This window comes from Gracilinanus agilis, chromosome 2 (genome assembly GCF_016433145.1).
Source record: "Gracilinanus agilis isolate LMUSP501 chromosome 2, AgileGrace, whole genome shotgun sequence".
NCBI classification, from domain to species: Eukaryota; Metazoa; Chordata; class Mammalia; order Didelphimorphia; family Didelphidae; genus Gracilinanus; species Gracilinanus agilis.
This window is the reverse complement of record NC_058131.1, coordinates 503,105,633-503,128,485: the sequence shown is the minus strand read 5'-3', so window position 1 is coordinate 503,128,485 and position 22,853 is coordinate 503,105,633. Positions and strand designations below refer to the sequence as shown.

The 22,853-nt window shown below is 39.1% G+C and overlaps 1 pseudogene; it reads left to right on the top strand.

Moving 5' to 3' along the window:
- The first annotated feature begins 11,284 nt into the window (after positions 1–11,284).
- Positions 11,285–21,423, top strand: LOC123234035 (annotated as a pseudogene).
- The last annotated feature ends 1,430 nt before the right edge of the window (positions 21,424–22,853 follow it).

Below are 22,853 nucleotides of genomic sequence, written 5' to 3'. Positions count from 1 at the left end.
TAAAAAAGAGTAACTTAGTGAGCAGTTCACAGTTTAAGGGGCCCTTAATCTTTTAGGCCTATGTGGAAGGCACAGTCTATGCAGTTTGGTAATAATGTTTGAAGTGATATTAGTGGGGCTGGGAGGAGTGTAAAAACAGTGTGTGTGCCAAAAGATATAATGCCAGCAGTCACCCTAGAAGTTCCAGAATTCAATATGCCACCTCTCAGATGCAACAAAAATAGAATGATGGAGGGAAGAATTTGTGGGACTAAAGTCTAGGATTCCTATTCCAAACTCTGTCAGGTACTCTCATGATGCTGAGGGATATGCAAAAGCAGATCATGTAGGGAATTTGGGACCTCTCAGGTAAATAATAAACCATCTGGGCTGATAATCATGGAGGGGAGGGGAAAGCACTACTCTTTGTTCAATGGAAATCCTATTGGAGACATTACCTGAGTGAGAGGATTATTAGATCAACCCAGAACAATAATTCCCATGGTCTTACCTTTGTATTATAATTATAATCTATATTTATACTGCACAAATTATTATATTTTTCTCCATAATTTGCTTTAAAGTAGCTCTTCAGAATCCCTAATTCACAGAGAAAGAAACTGAGGTCTGGAGAATTCAAATTATTTACCTAAGATTACACAAATATTTAGTAGCAATGTCAGGATTCAAAACTAGGTTCTCTAAACCTCAGGACTTATGGGGTATGTTATACTATGCTCTGAATCCTGGGCAGTAAGTCATTTGCATTTTAGTAGTGAGAAAGTAAAAGGTTTGAAAGGTTCAGTGGCTCCAGCTTCTCTCTCCTTTCTCCAAACCTCCTTTCTCATTGTTGTAGACCAGGCTGTTCCTCCAAGAGAGCTGAGACTGTTCAACTCCTCAGACCAACAAAAGGGAAGGAACATTAAAGAGCTATTGGTTGGGGATGTGGGACAGGGCCCCTAGGGACATGAGCTTAATAGGAAGCGAGATTATTCATGAGAAGAAGGAGGAACTTCAGAGAGAATTGAGTGTAATCTTCCAGTCAACATAGAAATACTGTTCATCTCCCACATGCCATAAAATGGACATCCAGTCTTTGCTTGATTACTTTAGAACAGTGTGGTCAAAGTACTGGCATGTGTGCCACCCTGGGCAAGAGTGAGCTTCTTCCCTCCCCCTCTTCCCATCACCTGAGGTCATTCTTTGCATGCTCTGCCCATCTGTCAAGCTGCCCAAAGTAAGCTCTTCCCTCCTCAGGTCTCTGGTAATGTGGAGGCTCACAGAGTGCTTGAATTTGCCCTGTGGGCACTTCAACTTGAAAATCTTCACCAATGCTGTTTTTAGGAGCTCCAAACCTCAAAGGGCAATCCAATCCATTTTTAAGACCAATCAGAGACTTAGAGTCTTCTTTATATCCAGTTGATCACGGTCTTTCTATAGCTTCAATGTACTGATCCTCATTGAAAAACTAAGTCCTCCAGAGTGACAGAACCTGTCTTGTCCCCATTCTATATGACAGTCCTTCAAATACTTGAGGACACCTATCATGTTCCTTCAACTGAAAATGTACAGCAGTGCATTCCTTTCTACAGATTGAACATCCCTGGTCTGAGTCTCCTTATCCTCCTTTGAACACTCCTTTTTAAAGTGTGTTTTCTCCACTTGGGTGTCAGACCCTTGAGATGTGAGACTAATTTCTTTTTTATGTCTATGCCCAGAACATTAAGTATTTAATAAAAGCATCTTTGTTCATTGCTTCATCCCTTCATTGTCACTATCTAGACTAAAATGCTTGGCATACTCCAAATGTGACAAGGAAAGTGCCATCATGCTCAGATCATTTCATGACAAAGTTGCTGAGTGAGAATGAGAAGAGGGGCAACAAGGGTAACTACTGGCCCTGGTAGCCTAAGTTCAGATGTCATTACCTTACTTCTTACCCACTTCTCTGCAAGTACTTCAAAGTGTGTGAGGAGACATATGAACTAAGATCTTCTGAACTCTAAGGCAGCTATGTAGTATAGTATGGAGTCAGGAAAATTCATCTTCCTGAGCTCACATCTGACCTCAGACACTTACTACCTTTGTGCCCCAAATAAGGTCACTTAACTCTGGTTGCTTTAGTTTTCTCATCTATAAAATGAGTTAGACAAGAAGATGAAAATCCTCTCCATTATCTCTGTCAAGAAGACCAAAATAAGGTCATGATGAGTAAGATATGATAGAAAATGAGTGAACAAATTTTGGAGATTAGGATTAAAAATGTCTCACTCAGTTCTCTATGCCTCAGGGTGTGATTCTCTGGAATACAGGGACATTGTTTTTTCAAGTTCCGCAAGTCAGTACCCTCAATTCATAAATGAAGCCTACTTCAACATGAACCGAGTCTACACATATAATAACTATGCTCAGAGGGCAATACCTCAGCCAGGATGGGAAAATGTGGAGAACTGGGATGACATGAGCCAGCTTCAGAAAGAGAGACAAATTTTGATTCTGAAAAAGTTTCAAGAACGCATAAACTCCAATCAAGGTGAGCAAGGTGAGTACACAGTTATAAGTCTGGGACTGAGATTCCTAATGACATTCAAAGGGTCTAGTGATTCCTAGTGAACTCTGCCTAAAAGGAGTTGCCCCTAACTAGGAGGTGACTGAAGAAGATTTTTAAAAAGGGAGGAGAGAGAAAGGAACAAAAGGGGAGAGAGGGACGAGCAATGACTGGCCACAATTCTTAAGCTGTGGAGAACAAATCCAGAGAGAGGTAGAGATAAAGTCAACCTAAAAGCACATCTCTGTCCCCTCCCTGCCTTCTTCTGGTTTCCCTTTTCCTGCTATTCTACCCAATCTGTCAGTGATACAGTGAAACAGAAAGTGGGGAGAGAACATTTCCTCCTTCTCATTCATAAAATTGGATTAATTCTCCTCTCACCTTACCTCACTGGGCACCTGGGCCTCTAATATGGACACTACAGTGTTGTCTGACATGTCTTTGACTCTGTGACTAATAGTATGCTGGAACTGAAAAGTACAAAGGAGATCTTGATACAATCCACCATTTATACAGAAGGGGAATGACTGAGATATTAGAACAGTGGGAAGAAGATTGACTCAGAAACCCACATGCCCTCTGATAGTTCATCTCTCTCTAAAGCTTGGGGCCAATGATTTCATACAATTCAGTAAGTGGTAAAGTCAGGTCTAGACCCAGGATGTCCAATCCCCCAGGCTTCTGTTCCTTCCACTCAATGACACTCACTCTAAGTATCAGACAACCACTGACCAGGCCAGTGTAGCTCTCATCCCAGTTAGTCACAAGTGGTAGCAACATGTGGTTCTGGGAAAAAAACCACACTGAATTTGAGTCAGAGAACCTCAGATTGAATCTTGATTATTACTTAGTATCCTGAAAAGTTCATAAAAAACACTTCCCTCCTCTGAGCCTCAGCTCCCTCTTCTGTAAATGAGCAGGGTAGAAGAGATCATGGTAAGGTCATTTTCAGTTCTGATTCCAAAATTCTTCAGTTCTACTGCCCTTTGCTCCCTCCTCTTTCAGCAGGGACAATGATTGAATGAGATTTAGACAGTTGCAAGGAATTAGCCTGGAGAGAATTGCTTTCTGAATTTTAAAATTATTTCATATTTGGTTTATCATGTCTTAGGTTCCTAAAAGAAAAGAATTGGTTGTTTGTTTAAAGGAACATACTTTGCAAAACAAACTGATATAATTGTTACAGCAATCAGTATTTGAAAACACATTTTACTGTACTTTAGAGAACTCATCATAACTGGGGTTTGTGTGTTTCAGGTGTCTACCTTTTAAGTCAATCTTTTGGCTGTGAACTTTGTCCAAGTCATACTTTCAAGATAGCTTTGTTTTTTGATTCAATAAATTTACTGAAGAACCCTTTGAAGATAAAGTACATAGAAACACAAGATTCTGCAGCTGAAATGAATGAAGACCCAAGTGCTGTAATTGTACCCAAAGATTATTGGGAGAAACAGTGTTTTGCAATGCTCCAAAAATACCGGAACTATAGGAATGCTCACTAGGACAAGCCAGGTAATCTGTCTACATTCTGTTGTCAAACTTACCATTTTTAGGTAACTTTAGGAACTGGGGACACTGCACACTAGATGGCCTGAAAATGACTCTTATTTTAAAGCCTGAACTGTCCAGAATCTTTCCTTCATCTCACCTTTCTAATAATCATTGGAACATGGGGCTTGAAAATATGAATTCAGAAAACTCTATAGGTCTCTTCAAACTGATATAACAAACCCTAGCAAATGAGGGCTACTGGGCATTGTGAGAGACACAGGAAAACATAGTGGCTTAAATGGCAACAATGGTGAAGGAAAGAGAAAGAAGCCTTTTTTATCTCCACACATCAGATCTCACCTTCTCCATAGGAACCCTTTATCACATCCTGAGAACTTTTTGTCTTACTTCTGATGGGAATCCCCAGGCTACACAGGGAAATCATACCTCTTCATTGACCCATTCCCCAAACAAAGTCATTCCTCTCTGTGTGCTTAGAGGCAGCTAAATGGTACTGGACACAGTTCTGGGCCTGGAGTCAGGAATACTTCAGACTTTACTAGTTCTCATAAATTGAGAGGTGATGTGACCCCTGAGAAGCTACTGACCTTCAGTTTCCTTCAGTGTAATTGGGATAATGATAGCAGCTGCCTCCCTCAGTTCATGTGAGGAATAAATCTGATAGCATTCACAAATGCTTAGCACATAGTAGCCCTTAAAAATAGTTTTTCCTTTCCATTTTTGATTTGTGTTTTTCTCATATATGCAATGCCCTTCCATCCTTTCTTCTTATCTAATACTTTCTTAAACTTCAAGTCTTATTTCAACTCCCACCAGAACTTTTCCTTTTCTAAAGTTTTCTACCTTGTTATGATCATTTTCACTTCATTTAGAAATGTTATTAGCAAGTGTTCATGGAGAGGTAAATCAAAAACTAATTGGAAATTATATAATATGATTCTCCAAAATAAGCTAATTAAAGAACAAATCATAGAAACAATGAATAATTTCATTGAAGAAAATAACAATGATAAGACTTCTTACAAAAACCTATGGGATGCAGCCAAAGCAGTACTGAGGGGGAAATTTATATCACTGAGTGTATATATTAACAAATTAGGGAGGGCAGAGGTCAATGAATAGGGTATGCAAATAAAAAAATTAGAAAGTGAACAAATTAAAAATCCCCAGATGAAAACTAAATTAGAAATCCTAAAAATTAAAGGAGAAATTAATAAAAATCAAAAGTAAAATTAAATAAATTAATCTAGCAAATGTCTTTCTCTAGTTTTAGACAAAGTAAAATATCATATGAGTTTTCTTAATAATTATGTTAAATGTATATTGTACCTATAGATTAGGTTGAACTCCTTACTTAAAAAAGAGAACATTACTGTGTACTACAAATAATTGATAAGGAACAAGGAACCTATTTACTCCACTCTAGGTTCCTCAAATCAAACATATTAATTTTAAGACCATGATTTCCCCTCTGAATGTTTTGCATCCATTGCCAAATTTCACTTTATGTGTGATATGGCACAGGACTCCCTATACTACCATTAAATTGGGCTCCAGCATTAACTATAATCTGACTTTTAAGAATCCTTCTAAAAACAATTTGACTTCTTTCTTTTGTGCTGTTACCAAAATCTCATTCAAAAGAAATAAAGCTACTACTACTTTTGCTACCATAACATATAATGAGACCAAGCCTATTCTGGCATTATCCTGGAGACTAGTGACCCTTGGACAATTTTTTTTTTATCTTTGCTGGTCAAGTGTTTTATCTCTTCCCTCAGGATGGTTTTGCACTTGTGGAATAGCTTATATGATCCCAATTGTGACCATAAAAAATTTCACCAAAGGCTTAGTTGGTGTCATATTTATAAGACACCTTGGTGTATAGTGGCATTGAGAGAAGAGATATAAATTTGAAGGAAGTTTTAATCCAGTAGCAACACATGGAAATAACCATGGGTACAAATCTCTATGGACATTTATTCCTATCCTAGGGATTACAGCAATGATAGATTCTGAATTTATCTTCTGAACTTGAGGGAATGTCTCAGAATATAGCAGTTACTATTTTACATATATCTAGGACTCTGTACAATCTTCAGGGTGAACTTGAATCTGTTGCTCATATGGTTATGTAAAATAGACTTGTGTTAGACCTCTGATAGCTGCCCAAGAAAAAGCCTGTGCTATAATTAATCAATTGTGTTCACATATATATTACTTGAGAGATACCAATGATATTGGAGAATTACAAAAATTATTAAATGATACTTTGCAGATAACACAACACACTCAAGTAGATGATGAAATTACTTCTTGATATGACCCTTCTTCATGGTTTTCTTGGATAGCTTCAGGGTTCAATACTGGTGCTTTATTTCAATTCATTCTTAAATGGGTTCTAATCATTTTTAGAATTCTTATCCATATCAAGATAATTATAATTGTTGTACTACTAATTTTTTTATTTTAATCTGCTTCTAATCATGTGATATAGATTTTATCTAGATGTATTTTTTAGACACTTCCAAAATATTATGGTCTTGATAGACTTCTTATCTACTCTGTCTGTAAGATGCTTGGTTCTTCTCTGGAAGCTAAGCCCATGTTGGGATGAACCCTTACTTGTCTGGCCAACTAGCACCACTACAAACCAGTCTATTCTCTTCCAGTTCCTGAAGTTGCTATATTCTAGCTCATTTGCCTCTATTCCGCCTGAACTCTCTCCTTTTGCTTTGAGTTGACAGTGGAGCAGGTACACACTGAAATTGTAAACAGAATATCCTTCAACATCAAGTATTAGAGTGAAATAGTGTTCTTTCATTGCAAAATCAGTAACTTTCATTTCTTGGAACAATAACTAGTCCCTGTTGTACTCTCTGTCATTATATTATATTTATAAAACTAATCAATGACCTTGTCATCACAGAAGTTGTGCCCATTTTCATTGCTATACCTTTCTTGTGGCATCATTCCTAGATTGTAAATGATCCATAAGAAAAATGCTCACAGTTTTCTTTGGATCAGAGGAGGGGACATGATTGGAAATTCCCTACCCCACAGTATTCTGTAATAATTCTGGAATATTTAATATCAATTATGTTCTTAGTTGAACTTTTGACTTGATTCAAAGCTGGCTAACTAAGCTGTACATCCTCTTCTGTAATGTGTCCATGATTTTCTCACACACTGAGTTAAAATACATGCCCTGCATTGGTAGGACTAAGGCCCAATGGTGCACTCTTGGCACAAGTACAATAAAGGACCTATTCCAGTATGTCTGTTAAAGCAAGTTATCCTCATGATGTAATTGGTTCCAGAATACCTGCAGGTGTCCAAGACACATCAAATTACCACTGTTTATTGGTGTAAATGGCTGGCATGAGCTAATTGAGTGATAATGATCAAGTTAATTCTGTCAACTCCCATTGTACTTCTGATTCTACTTTTGTAATTGTGCTGTAAAAGGGGGCTGCTTTCAAGGCTCGTGGTCTTTGGTTGCTCACCAGAGTCTGACTTTATTGTGACAATAGTCTTTACTCAATAAACCTATTTCTTTTTGGCTTGGAGACATTGTTTTATTTTTGGTATCCTGGCTAATAAAATCTTCCCAACAGAAGGGGAAAGAGAGAAAGAAAAGTCTGACACAGAGTAATATTCAAAGCAATACTTTATACTATGATAATGATCTATAATCAAAGTGGATGCCCATTAAATAGCTAATAAAATTATACTACATAAATCATGTGGAATATAAGTAATTCTGTAGTGCAAAAGGGTGCATATTAACCCTACAAAGCCTTACTGCAGAATTTCTGACAGTTGAAAAGGGTTTAGAATCCTGAGTAGTGGCAGTTGATCCTGGAGACTGTTAAGATTAAAAATAATAAAGACTGATATAATAATAGAAATTAGTATTTTAATTAAAGCCATGGCCATGCTGGTAAAATATATATATAAGACCGAGCCTGTAAGTATTCAAACTGCTGCCTCAGCCATCTTTACCTTTCGTATTGTGCGCCTGCTAGCTCAGAGAGAGAGTTTCCTTTCAGATTCTCCTCCCATTTAAACTGTCCTATGCGTGGGGACGCAGGAGTCCCCACGCCCAAAGAACTGGAACCGGAAACCCGTTGGACCACGGGAAATGTAGATTGATAGTTCCCATGTGTCCATAGAAAATATATATATTTTAGATGGCNAGTGGCAGTTGATCCTGGAGACTGTTAAGATTAAAAATAATAAAGACTGATATAATAATAGAAATTAGTATTTTAATTAAAGCCATGGCCATGCTGGTAAAATATATATATAAGACCGAGCCTGTAAGTATTCAAACTGCTGCCTCAGCCATCTTTACCTTTCGTATTGTGCGCCTGCTAGCTCAGAGAGAGAGTTTCCTTTCAGATTCTCCTCCCATTTAAACTGTCCTATGCGTGGGGACGCAGGAGTCCCCACGCCCAAAGAACTGGAACCGGAAACCCGTTGGACCACGGGAAATGTAGATTGATAGTTCCCATGTGTCCATAGAAAATATATATATATATACTTTTAAATGGCATCTCCCAAATTCTAATTTTACAATTCCCCCTGAGGTCCAGCAAAAAAAAAAAAAAAAAAAAAGGTTAGCCCTTTTCTTTGCTGGACCTGTAAAAATAGACAACTTCTAAATTTTAGAAATTTGGGGAATAAAAGAAATAGATGAACAAATGGATAAACTAGCTGCATTGACAAAAAACCAATTTGGGGGCAGTCCCCTATTGGCATAACAGTGTACAATTAGAACAAATTGCATTCAACTCAATTTCCACTCCCCATAGTTCAATCAACTGCACCCCAAAGCTCAGTTTTGGTCTTCATGGTACAGTGAAGGCTTTTCAGACATCTTCATGGTGTCTTCACCAAACAGGTTCGTTGTCTGGATTCTGGGGAGATGGCAAGATCCTTATCCTGAAATTATTCTCAAAAGAATTTAAACTTTACATTATAGATTACAAAACATACATTTTCTTCTAAGAATTATACAATTCCCCCTGAAATTACTCCTAAAAGAGTTAAATATACATATATTTTGACATTATCGAATTAAAAAAAAAAAACAACTTAACAGACATCCCCCTGAGGTAAATTCTAAACACACCTTCTTTCCTTGAAAAGGGTACCTCAGGTCAGCTAAGGATGAGTGGCTGAGTCCCGGGGGTTGTATGAAATCAATTGGCAAAATACAAAGAATAAAATTCAAGAAAAAAGAAAAAAAAATTAACTTGTGAATGAAATGTAAAATGTGCAAAAAATGTAGGGGAAATAAACAGGCCTTTGAATCAAGGCCCAATGAAAGTGATTTGAGCAGTTGCTATTTCCCACTTAGGGCCAGGACTTAAGGGAAATGTCTCCCTCTGATCTGATTCACCATCTGCTTTTCAGGGAAGTGAGCCAAATAAATAACCAATCTTAGGTGCTGGCTTAGGAATAAGTCAAGGGGACCGATGTCCTCTAAAGTTTTAGAAAAAACTGGGACTCCAGGACTCAAACCCCAATTTCCAAGCCCTAAAGTATTGGCATAGAAATCCTGCAATCCATGCAGATTTTAGTCAGTCAAGTCTCTGACCATGTGCTTTCTTTAGCACTATTAACGGCTTTATGTTCCCTTCTGGAATCAGAGAGGCATTTAATCACAGTCCCATATTCTCAGGTATTTGCATTAAGCTTATATCGCTGTAAAACAAAATAAAAAAAGATAAATAATGATTATATGTGTACTTCCAGTACAAGATGAGAAAAAGGAAAAATCAATTGCTCTCATAAAAAAATGTTTTAAAAATCAAAAATATATATATAGCTTAGAACTAGAAGTGTTTTGTTACCCCAAAATGAGATTTTCTGTGAGAGAAAAGAGATCTTACAAATAGCAGATTCACAATCCACATTCAAATAAAGTACCATAATTTCTAATAGCACAATTTAAAACAATAAACAATGATGTTAAAAAAAATCATATACTTGTAACAACTTGTAAATCTTGGCTAAGAGTTTCTCAACAAATTCTGTTATTGCTTCCATAGCAAAATCTGATATTTTAAAAAAGAACCCTTCTGGTCTAAATTATTCTCAGATAAGAATATGCAGGAGCTCCTTGGCTTCCTGTTTTAAAAAAAACAATCCCGGGTAGGAAATTTTATGCTTCTACCCATTTAAGGTAACAATTTCTCTTATAATAAAATATATAAAAGCTTATCCTTTAAGTCAACAATTCTTTAGGATTTAAAGTAAAAGTTAAAAAGATCTCTTGTAAAATTACAAGTTAATTCTCAAGGCATGGAAACCTCCAAGGTTCTATACAATTACCAAGACAGAATAAATTTTAAAAGACATGTGCTCTATAAATCCAGTATACAGAAGGCAATTTACAACTTTAAAAATGTGTAGGAAATATAATATGAGTATCAGATTAACAAGCTGGTCAAAACCTCTTACCAGTTCTAATAGATTTTTCTCATTATTTGGGAGTTACAATAAAATCACAAACAGAATTAATCTAGCAGCTACAAACTTCATTAACTTAAAATGATTCAGTGCAACAGGAAAATCAACGAAATAAGCAAGATTAATTTACAAAACTAATTAGCAGAATACAATAAGATACAGTCTCTTTAAAACAGAAATAAAATTCATTCAGTTCCAAGGTTTAAAAGTTCACCCCTGGTTCAATTTAAGGTTCTTCTAATTGAGTTCTGCTGAGTTTAAGGGGTTTTTTAAAGTTCAAAGTTCTGAGCAGGTATGGGGGTGAATAGACCATGTGACCCGATTAAGGTTAAATTCTAGTTCAAGGTTCAGACGCTAGGTCCAAGTGGGGTCAGGTTGTGGGCTTGGGGCTAGAGAAAAACTTAGGTCAGTTTTGTAGAAAATCCCACGTGTAGAGCTTGTGGGGGTAGGAGGTTCCTAAATTAGGTCTTTAGAGAAACACATGGAGGCTAGAATGCCTTTCAGGTTAAGAGTCCCCTATAAGAGAGCAGAGAGAAAGGGGAATACTTCCCAAATTCTTTAAAGCTGAACAGCGGTGTTCAGCAAGTCAGGGCGGGGGGGGGGGGTCAAGGGGGGATTGCTTCTTGGAAATCTCAGGATTCTGGATCCACAGAAATGGTATGCACTGGCTAGCTTGCTGTAGGAACATGAGGCAGCAGTAAAATCGGAAAATATCACAGGCACTGGGCACTGGCAGGAAGCGAGGTGCGGCAGGAAGCGGCAGGAATGGAGTCCAGGTCAGGACTTAAGGAGATCAGCTGCGAGACGATACTGGCTGGGCTCAGGCAGTCCATCAATGTCAGCAAGGGCCACCAGGCCCAGGGCATTGAGCGAAATAATTCGCAGTCCAGCAGCAATTAAAACCATTGTCCCTTTTTCCTAAAAGGCAGCCTAGAGGCTAGGGAAAATAGGGAGAGGACTGGGCGAGGAAAAAGATCGTTTCTGAGACTCTAGGTCACAGAGCCGCATGGCTTCTTCTTAGGCTATTTAGAAAATTGAGAGTTTGAATTTCGACCTTCTGGTTTGCCAAACTGTTAAGATTAAAAATAATAAAGACTGATATAATAATAGAAATTAGTATTTTAATTAAAGCCATGGCCATGCTGATAAAATATATATAAGACCGCGCCTGTATTCAAACTGCAGCCTCAGCCATCTTTACCTTTTGTATCGCATGCCTGCTAGCTCAGAGAGAGAACTTCCTTTCGGATTCTCCTCCCATTTAAACTGTCCTATGCGTGGTGATGCAGGCGTCCCCACGCCCAAAGAACCAGAACTGGAAACCCGTTGGGAAATGTAGTTTGATAGTTCCCACGTGTCCATAGGGGGGGAAAATATATATATATATATACTTTTAAATGGCATCTCCCAAATTCCAATTTTACAAGACTCGATGAGAGTAGGAGGGTCAACTGAGCTCTGTCTTTGGACTGAAACCTGGCCTATATTCTGCAGCTTTTCTCTTAAGATTTGTTAGCTTAGCTATTTCATTTGGATTCCCCTGACCTTCCCTGTCCCAATTATCATTGTCCCTTCCTGAGTTTCTGTGGGTTTTTGAAAGGAGGGTGGATTTGGGTGGTAGATTTCAAACTTTGTAGATTTAGTTTCCCCGTAGTCAAGTAGGGCTTCCCTTGATACAGATTATTTCTTGAATCGTTATATCCAACTTTCCTACCCCTTTTAGGCAACAAAACCTCTCGGAGCTGAGTTAGGCAGGTCCTTTCTCAGTCTCACATTCCTGGGTCCCTCCCCCACCTGAAGCTTTCCATAGGCAGCTGTTAGAGTTACCTTTTATCCCTCTGTCCTTCACAATCAACCTTGAAACTCAATAAACCCTGTTTGTCACTTAATCACATGTTTGGCTAATTCATTAGTTGATTGATAAGAGAGGGAGAAGGGGAGAAAAAAATAATATTGTCTCTGGGTCCTGAGGGAGTTGGAAGCATCCATTTTGAGAGGAAGTGGTAATCCCTATACTTCCTCTGGACTCTTCCTTTGTGAACCTGAGAAACTGACTAGAAAGCCCTCTAGTCAGTTTCAAGCCATTTCTGACTGGCTCTAACCTTTGTCTGTAGAAGTGCCCTTCCTACCTAAAGGGCTCTGTCTGTTTCCCTTCAGTGTCTCTGTCTCAAACCGTGTACCCAGTCTGTGTCTCCCTGTTGCAGCTGCCTGCCCAAATTATCTCATCCTCTCCCTTTGCTCCACGATTGTACCCTCCTTGTCCACTTTATTGCCTTAGAGATCCACAAACCCCTATCCACAGTGCCTTGTCCCCTATTACAACTTTACTTGACTATTCCCTTATTACCTGCAGCCTATTCCTCTATTGCCATCTCAGTTTATTACCTTACTTGCCTTTATCCCCTTATTACCACTTGATTAATTCCCCTGTTACAACCAGTTTATTACCCAACTACCTTAATTCCCTTATTACATCTCAGATCTACATTTCCTGACTATGAGTCTATGCATTACATAATGCCACCCTGTGTGTATGTGTGAATATAGGCTTAATCTTAACCTGCCTATTTTTAGATTAAATCACTAAAAGTGTAAACAACACCACTTAATCTTCAAGTGGGGGAGGTCTTTGACTCATGTGTGCAAGAGTGAATCAGAACTGACTGAATACCCCCTGGGGAGTCCTAAGCAAAGCCTTTGTTGTTATTGGTACAAGTGAAATGGGAGGAATACACAGGAAGTGACACAAAAGAAGCTCCTTTAAAAGTGAGTTACAGGGGGCAGCTGGGTAGCTCAGTGGATTGAGAGTCAGGCCTAGAGACAGGATGTCCTAGGTTCAAATCAGGCCTCAGCCACTTCCTAGCTGTGTGACCCTGGGCAAGTCACTTGACCCCCATTGCCCACCCTTACCACTCTTCCACCTATGAGACAATACACCGAAGTTAAGGGTTTAAAAAAAAATAAACCAAGACCAAACTATATTTAAAAAAAAGTGAGTTACAACTTCCTGTGGGTCACCTTTTCAGCCATGAACTGGACCTGGAGGAGAGCTGGCTGAGACTTTGGAATGTTTTATATTTCTCCTTTGAACTACCACATGGTGAGTGAAAAAGCTCAACTTCTTCTTGAATTGTTCTAAAGGGACTCTCTTCTTAAAAGGGTCTTCATGACCAAAGACTTTCTTTATTCATTCCCCCTGCCCTCAGTCCTCAGCTCAAAGCTGAGGCCCCTCTGGTTGAGGACTAATTAACTTGGCCAGGGTTGAGCCAGGGACTGGAGCAAAATACTTAGTGCTTTAAGCTACTAAAGCTTACTCTGCCCTCTTCTCATTTCTCTACTTTCACTCTCTCTGATAGTTTATAAAAAAATTTTTCTAAAAAATCATTTTGGAATTGATATTTATTAAATTCCTGGTGACCACATATTTTAATATTCAGTCCAACCATAATAATAATCTACAATAATTTTCCCATTTACATGTGTCTATGTACAATATAATGATTAGCCGAGAATGTGTGGAAATTATTTCCAAATATATGTAGCATGGGCAGCTAAGTATTATAGTATAAATACCAGGCATGGAGTTGAGAGGGTTCTAATTGGGCCCTAGAAACTTCTTAGTTGTGTGACCCTGCTCATATTACTTCACCCTGAAGGCTCACCCATGCCATTCTTCTGTTTTAGAAATGATACTAATACAAAAGGAAAGGATTTTAAAATATTTGGAACATTTGTATTTGATTATTATTCTACTGTGTCACTCAATCAAGATACCATGAATTCTTCCAAATAAGAGGTGAGGTATTTAGGCTTTTTCCAATTCAGGAATCTTTAGTTGGCCCACAAATTCATTAATAAAATAATGTCTACTTCCTTACGCCTTTGTAAACACTTGTGAGTTTTCATGAGGCGAGTAATTTTGGCCTTTGTGACCAGAACACTCCAATTCCAGTACAACTCTCAAGTAGCCAACCACTCAAGCCACAAAGAATGGATTTCCAAATTTTCCAATTAGTGAAAGCCAATTTATATACCTTTATTCCACATTGGGATATTGGAGGTTATTTAGCCAATTTTCAGGAAGGAAAGATTTTACACTTTGAAGAGGGCCTGATGTTTTGTCCTTTCAATGAAATAGATTTATATTTGTTTGTTTTTTGAGAAATGGCACCCTTTTCTTGATGGAAGTGCAGAAGACACTCAGAGGCCAAAATACCTGGTGCCTGGGACGGAAGCTTTGTCTTCATCTTTTGTTTCTAATTATTTATTCCTCACTAGTCAGGCTGATGTCCACAGATTAACCCTCTGCAAACTGACCATATATATTAGTGCCAGACATTTGCTGTTGTTGTTCAAGTGATTTTCAGTCATGTTTGATTCCCTGTGACCCAATTTGTGATTTCTTTGGCAAAGATACTAGAATGGTTTACATTTCTGTTTCTAAATTATTTTAACAAATGAGGAATCTGATGAACAAGGTTAAGTCATTGGCCAGGGTCATACACTTGGTACATGTCTGAGGACAGATAGGACCTCAGGGGGATGAGTCTTCCTGACTGCAAGGCTGGCATTCTTTCCACTGTTCCATTTACTTGCAGTTATGTGCCAGACATAATGAAGCCAAATTTCTCTATTAGACATGGCCAATATCCATGGAAACAGGAAACCGTGGGAAAGAAGAACCTTTTACTAAAGCCCAGATTGCATACTAGGAATGCAGAAGTCTTAAAATTCATAGAAATGCAGAAAAGGTTAATGTAAATAAGAATGTGCCCATGAAGTAAATACTGAACCCACTGAAGTGAACACAATGAAAATAAAATCCATACACACCAATAAAGGCAGAACCTTGTTCTATGGCCCTGTCAGAGACATAAGTGGGTGGGGAAGACCATGTAGATAACCCAGGATGGGGGAAGGGAATGGAGAAAAAGCATTTATATAAAGTCCACTATGCAACAGGTACTATACTAAGATAGTAAGTAGCTTTGGCAAGTATTATCTCATCTGATCTTCAGAAGCACCTTCTGAGACAGATGCTATATTTATTCCCATTTTACCATTAAGGAAATGGAGGCAGGTAGAGGTAAAGTGACTTGCTCAGACAACTTTTAAATGTTTGAGAGATAATTTGAACTCGGGTCTTTCTGATGGGATTCATTATCCACTCTCCACCAGCTATCCCTGATGACAAAAATGTTTATGTGCTTAGAATTGTAGTAAAGAAAAACTTAGATTTACATAGCATGCTCTCCAATAACTTGCAAAGTGCTCTCCTCTCAGCTACTCAGGTGTGTATTCTAACTTTTATATTCCTCATTTTACTAGAAGAAACAGAGGATATGACAGGGTAAGTAGCAGAGCCATGATGACTAGTGTAATAAGGGAATAAAACAAGTGGATGGGGTTTGTGAGTCCCTATGTCAGAAGGTAGGAAAAGAGGTAGGAGAGATGTAAGGGAATGGCTGAGCTTAGGGAAATATAAGACATTGAAGTATAATGAGCAGCAAGGAGAGAGGATGAGTTAGTTGGGCAGGCAGCTGCAACAGGGAGACACAGACTGGGTACACAGGCTTGAGACAGAGGACACTGAAGGGAAACAGGCTGAACCCTTCCAGGTAGGAAGGGCACTTCTACAGACAAAGGGTTAGGACCAGTCACAAATGGTTTGAAACTAACTAGAGGGCTTTCTAGTCAATTTCTCAGGTTCACAAAGGAAGTGTCCCAAGGCTCTTCCCTGTCTATGAAATAGATGGGCTTCTTCAGAGGAAGTATAGAGATCACCACTTCCTCCAAGATGTATGCCTCCAACTCCCCTCAGGACCCAGAGAGAATCTATTCCTTTCTCTCCTTATCCCTCTTTTATCATTCAACCATTGATCTAGCAAAAGGTTTGATTAAATGACAACAGGGTTTATTGAGTTTCAGGGTCGATTATAAAGGACAGAGGGATACAAGGTTTCTCTAACAACCGCCTAGGGAGAAGCTCCAGGAGGGGGAGGGACACAGGAATGGAAGACTGAGAAAGGGTCTGCCTTCACTCAGTCCTGGGAGGTTTTGTTGCCTTTAAGGTTAGGGAAGTTACACACAATGAATTAGGAGATAATTTGTATCAAGGGTAAGCCCTACTTGACTATGGGGAAACTTAAGTCTTTAAAGTTTGATTGCTACCACCCAAATCCACCCTTCTCCCAAAACCAACAGGAAATTAGGAAAGGAAATGGGGAATAGGATAGGGAATGTCAGGGAGATCCAGAGGAATTAGCTAAGCTACAAAATCTCAAGAGAAAAGGCACAGAATCAAGGAATCAAGGCCAGGTTTCAGCCCCAAAACCAAGCTCAGTTGACTCTTCTGCTCTGACCGAGCCTCCAGGACCAACTACCTCTAGTTAGGGTTCTAAACCCTTCTTAACTGTCAGAAATTTCTGTAGTTAGCAAGGTTCTGCAGGGTTGTTTGCACTTTTGCACTACACTAGCCAGCTAATAAGTGTCTGAGATACCATTTGGAAGAATAAAGTCTCTTGATCCTGAGTCTATAAACTATACTACATAAATGATACTCTGTCATGAAAGGCAAGTTTGGAGAAACAGAGGCAGTAAGGAGGGAGAGTGAATGGAGAAGAAGAGAGAGACAGACAGACAGAAACAGAGAGACATAAAAAAGGGAGAGAAAGCATCAGAAGAAGAAAGGAAGGAAAGGAAGGAAAGTGAATGTGTGTGGTTAAGGATAAAAAATTCTTTATGAAGTGAATTAATTAAAGAACAAAGAAGGAAAGAGACCAGCACTAGAATTTAGACTGGACTCCTCAATCTCCAAAAGCAAATTTCAGGAGAGGTTTTAATAACTTTAAACTCTAACCTTGTTCCAATATACTGCAAAATCCTTCTTATCCTAGAAGCCTACTCTAGGCCTTTGGCCTCATTTCCCTGGAACTATGCCCAACCAATGGACTTCTAACACTAGAAGAATATTCTGCTCCTAGGGTTCTTTCCTCTGTCAGGTTGGCTCTTCCCAGAATCTCCATATTAAGGAAAGGGTCCATAATCAGTCCTTTACTAATGGCGTGTTTTGGATATGAAAAATAAGAAAACATTAACTGTTCTAAAAAATTCAGATAGAAAATACAATCAAAAGAAAAGAAATCAGAGAAGAATCAGTTGAATCAGCTCTCCTCAATCATTTATAGCCTTGGGTCAAGCCAAGGTTTTAAGAATTAGGAAGTTTCTTCAACTGAAAATAACATTTCAATTTGCAAAAGTCACTCATTGCCTCTTCAAGGTGAAGTCAATACTATTCAATTAAGAATAAGAATTTCCAGTACTTTATCAGTATGATAAGAGAGAAATGTGAAGGGATTCATATAGTTCCTCAGAATCCTTGAATCACAGACAAAGAAACTGAGGTCTGGAGAGTTCAAATTATGTGCCTAAGGTCCCATAGCTATTTAGTAGCAATACCAGGATTCAAAACTAAGTACTCTAAACCTCAGGACTTATGGGGCATGTTATACTATGCTTTGAATCCTGGGCAGTAAGACATTCTAATATCATCATTTGCATTTTAGTAGGGAGAAAATCAATGCTTTGAAAGGTTCAGTGGCTCCAGCTTCACTCTCCTTTTTCCAAACCTTTCTCATAGATGTAAAACAGGCTTTTCCTCTAGGAGAGCTGAGATAGTTCAGCTCCTCAGACTAGCAAAAAGGAAGGACCATTAAGGAGCTATTGGTTGGGGAGGTGAGATAGGGCCCCCAGAGACATGAGCTTAATAGAAACCCAGATGAGATGAGGTGAAGGAGAAACTTCAGAGAGATTCTAGTGCAACCTTCCAGTTAACATAGAAATACTGTTCATCTCCCACATGCCATAAAATGGATATCCAGTCTTTGCTTGAATACTTTAGAACAGTGTGGTCAAAGTATTGTCACATGGGCCACCCTGGGTAAGGGAGAGCTTCTCTTCCCTTCCCCTTCTTCCCAGCACCTGAAGACATTTTTTGCATGCTCTTTCCCTCTGTCAAGCCAGTCAAAGTAAGCACTTACTCCCTCAGCTCTCTGGTAATATGAAGGCTCATAGACTGCTTGAATTTGCCCTCTGGGCACTCAACCTGGAAAACCTTTCCCAATGGTGCTTTTAGGAGCTCCCAATCTCAAAGGGCAATCTAATCCATTTTTAAGAGCAATCAGAGATTTAGACTCTTCTTTCTATCCAATTGATTGCTGCCTTCTCTGTACTGATCCTCCTTCAACGTACTGATCCTCCTTCAAAAAATAAGTCCTCTGGAGTGACAGACCCTGTCTGGCCTCCATTCTATCTGAAAGTCCTTCAAATATTTGAGGACATCTTAAACCCAAAACATACAGCAGTGCCTTCCTTTCTACTCACTGAATATCCTGTTTCCTTCAACTGGTCTGCCTATGACCAAAATCTGAGTCTCCTTATCCTCCTTTGAACACTCCTTTTTAAAGTGTGTTTTCTCTACTTGGGTGTCAGACACTTGAGATGTGGGACTAATTTCTTTTTCTATTTCTATGCCCAGAATATTAAGTATTAATAAAACATCTTTGTTCATTGCTTCATTCCTTCATTGTCACTATCTAGACTAAAATGCTTGGCATACTCCAAATGTGACAAGGAAAGTGCCATCATGCTGAAATCATTTCATGGCAAAGCTGCTGAGTGAGGGTGAGAAGAGGAGGCAACAAGGGTAACTCCTGGCCCTGGTAGACCAAGGTCAGATGTCATTACCTCACTTCTTACCTACTTCTCTGCTTTAATTCTCTGGAAGTACCTCAAAGTATATGAGGAGAAATAGGAAATAAGATTCTGAATTCTAAGGCATCTATGTGATATAGTCTGGAGTCAGGAAAATTCACCTTCCTGAACTCAAATCTGACCTCAGACACTCATTAGCTCTGTGACCATAAGCAGGTCACTTAGCTCTGGTTGCTTTAATTTTCTCATCTATAAAATGAGTTAGACAAGAAGATGAAAATCCAGTATCTCTGTCAAGAAGACCCACAATAGGGTCACGAAGAGTCAGATATGATAGAAAATGAATGGACAAATTTGGGAGATTAGAATTAAAAATTTCTCACTCAGTTCCCTGTACCTCAGGGTGTGATTCTCTGAAATACAGGGACTTTGCTATTTCAGAGCCCACAGTTGGGTACTCTGAATTCTCAAAGGAAGACTGCTTCAACAATCAACTAGTCTACACATATGAAAACCACCATCAGAAGGCAATACCTCAGCCAGGATGGGAAAATGTGGAGAATTGGGATGAGGTGAGCCAGCTTCAAAAAGAAAGAGAAGATTTGATCATGAAGGACTTTCAAGAATTCTTATACTCCAATCCAGATAACAAAGGTGAGTACACAGTTATAGGTCTATGACTGAGAGGCTAAATGCCTTGGAAAGGGTCTAGTGATCCCCAGGGGCCTCTGTCTAAAAGGGGTTGTCTCTAGGAGGGGACTGAAGAGGGTTTATCAAAAGGGCAGAGATAAAAGAACAAAAGGGGAGAGGAAGGAGGAGCAGGGACTGGCCACAATTCCCAAGCTGTGGAGTACAAATCCAGAGAGAGGCAGAGATAAAGTCAACCTAAAAGCAAATCTCTGTCACCTCCCTGCCTTCTTCTGGTTTTCCTTTTCCTGCTATTCTCCCCAACACAATTTGTCAGTGAAACAGAAAGTGGGGAGAGAATAATTCTTCTTTCTCATTCCGTAACTTGGATTCATTCTTCTCTCACCTTACCTCACTGGGCACCTGGGCCTCTAATATGGGCACTACAGTGTTGTCTGACATGCCTTTGACTCTGTCTCTAATAGAATGCTGGAACTGAAAAGTACAAAGGAGATCTAGATCTAATTCACCCATTATACAGAGGGGGAATGAGTGAGATCTTAGAAAAGTGGGAAGAAGATTGACTGAGGAACCCACATGACCTCTCATAGTTTATCTCTAAAGCTTGAAGTCAATGATCTCATATAATTTGGTAAGTGGCAAAGTCAGGTCTAGTCTCAGGATGTCCAATATCCCAGACTACTATTCCTTCCACTCAATGACACTCACTCTCAGTATCAGGCAACCACTGACCAGGACAGTGTAGCTCTCATCCCAGTTAGTCACAAGTGGTAGCAACATGTGGTTCTGGAAAAAAATATTGAATTTGGGTCAGAGAACCTTAGGTTGAATCTTGATTATTACTTAGTATCCTAAGAAGTTTATAAAAACCAGTGCCCTCCTCTTAGCCTCAGTTCCCTCAATTGTAAATGAGCAGGGGAGAAGAGATCATGGTAAGGTCATTTCCAGTCCTGATTCCAAAATTCTTCATTTCTACTGACCTTTGCTCCCTCCTCCTTCATCAGGGACAGTGATGGAATGAGATTTAGACAGTTGCAAGGAATTAGCCTGGAGAGGATTGCTTTCTGAATTTTAAAATTATTTTATATTTGGTTCATCATGTCTTAGGTTCCTAAAAGAAAATAATTGGTTGTTTTATTTGTTTAAAGGGAACATACTTTGCTTTTAGTAGGCTGTCTGAATGGATCTCTGGTCTAAAAACAAACTGATATAATTGTTACAGCAATCAGTACTTGAAAACACATTTTACTGTACTTTGGATAACTCATCATACCTGGGGCTTGTTTCAGGTGTCTACATTTTAAGTCAATTTTTGGCTGTGAACTTTGTCCAAATCGCTACTTTCAAGGTAGCTGTGTATTGGTATTTATAGAATAAATTTACTGAAAATCTATATGAATATAAAGTACCAGGACACACTATATTCTGTAGTTGAAATGAACCAAGACCAACATGCTGTAACCTTACCCAAAGAATATCTGGGGGAAAAGTGTGTTGCAACACTCTAGAAATACTGGGTGGTAGAGGAAGAGAAGGGAATGTAGCTGTCGCAGCCCCAGCAGGGGAAATTGATCAGAGCTCTTCAGGGGCTCAAATAAATGATCAGAGAGCAACTATAGGTTTTGAATAGCTAGGTTTTATTTTAATTAGAAAAGGAAAGGTCTAGGGAAAACTAGGGGGGAGGAAGAAAGGGAAAAAGGCACCAAGATAGAGATCAGGGTCTCAGGGTAGAGAGCCCAGCCAGCCTCCAAGGTTGAGAGAATGAAAAGGTGCCAAACTTTCCCTTTTATACTTTCCCTGAAACCTCCCCCAAAGGAAGTGGGAGGTGGCAAGGGAAGTTGTAGCAGAGAGAGTCCTGGTAGTTGTAGTCTCCCAGGGTTTAGGATAATTCCAAATGACACAGAAAGTAGATTCCACCTTGAAATTCTTACTGGCCAATGGAGTGTCATCTCTTGAGATTCAATAGCATATATGACAGCAGAGGGGTGCTATCAGAGCATCCTTTGTGAGCTGAATCTAACTAGATTTCTGTGTTGACCCATATCACTGAATTTAGAATGATGGAACAGCTGGCCATTGCCATCTTCTTGCTACTGCTTTCAGGGACCATAATGTCCCAGAAACCAAGAAAATGTGAGTAAAGCAAATGGGATAGAACTATCTGGTTTGGGAGTTGAGAAGTAGGAAGAAATCAGAGAATAGAGAGGAAATGTCTAGATTTAGAGTCAGAGAATCTAGTTAATCTTGAGTAAGTGATTTAATATTTATAGGCTAATTTATCTTACCTTGAAGATGAGAGTGGGATTAGGAGATTGACCAATATTTTTTCTAAGAGACCTTAAAGTTCTAAACAGATGAATCTATATGGCGACATATGTCAGAGGTACAATGGGTTTCTTTCATCAACATTTGCTTTTATTGCCAGTCCCTGAGGTACTTTAAAAAAATTTTTTTAAACCCATAACTTCTGTGTATTGGCTCCTAGGTGGAAGAGTGGTAAGGGTGGATGATGGGGGTCAAGTGACTTGCCCAGGGTCACACAGCTGGGAAGTGTCTGAGGCCAGATTTGAACCTAGGACCTCCCATCTCTAGGCCTGACTCTCAATCCACTGAGCTACCCAGCTGCCCCCTCCCTAAGGTACTTTTAAAAAAGTTAAATGCATTATGCTCAAAGAAATAATTTTTGAAGTAGGCAAAGCAAAGGGAAATCTAGAGAGCAAAGAGATGGATTTGAAAGGAGAAAAGAAGTGGCAGGATTCTCCTCAAACCACCATGGTTTTCCCAAAATATGAGATAATAGGATGGAGTCTATTAGGATCAGAGGTTACTGCTCCTCTATTTCCTCATTTGAAAGGACAAGTGATACATACATACACATAGATACAGGCACAAATGAAAGGAATCAATGGAAATACATGCTCCATTATTCCTGTGGAATTGCCATCCTTTCTCTAGACTTTTAACCCTATGAAAG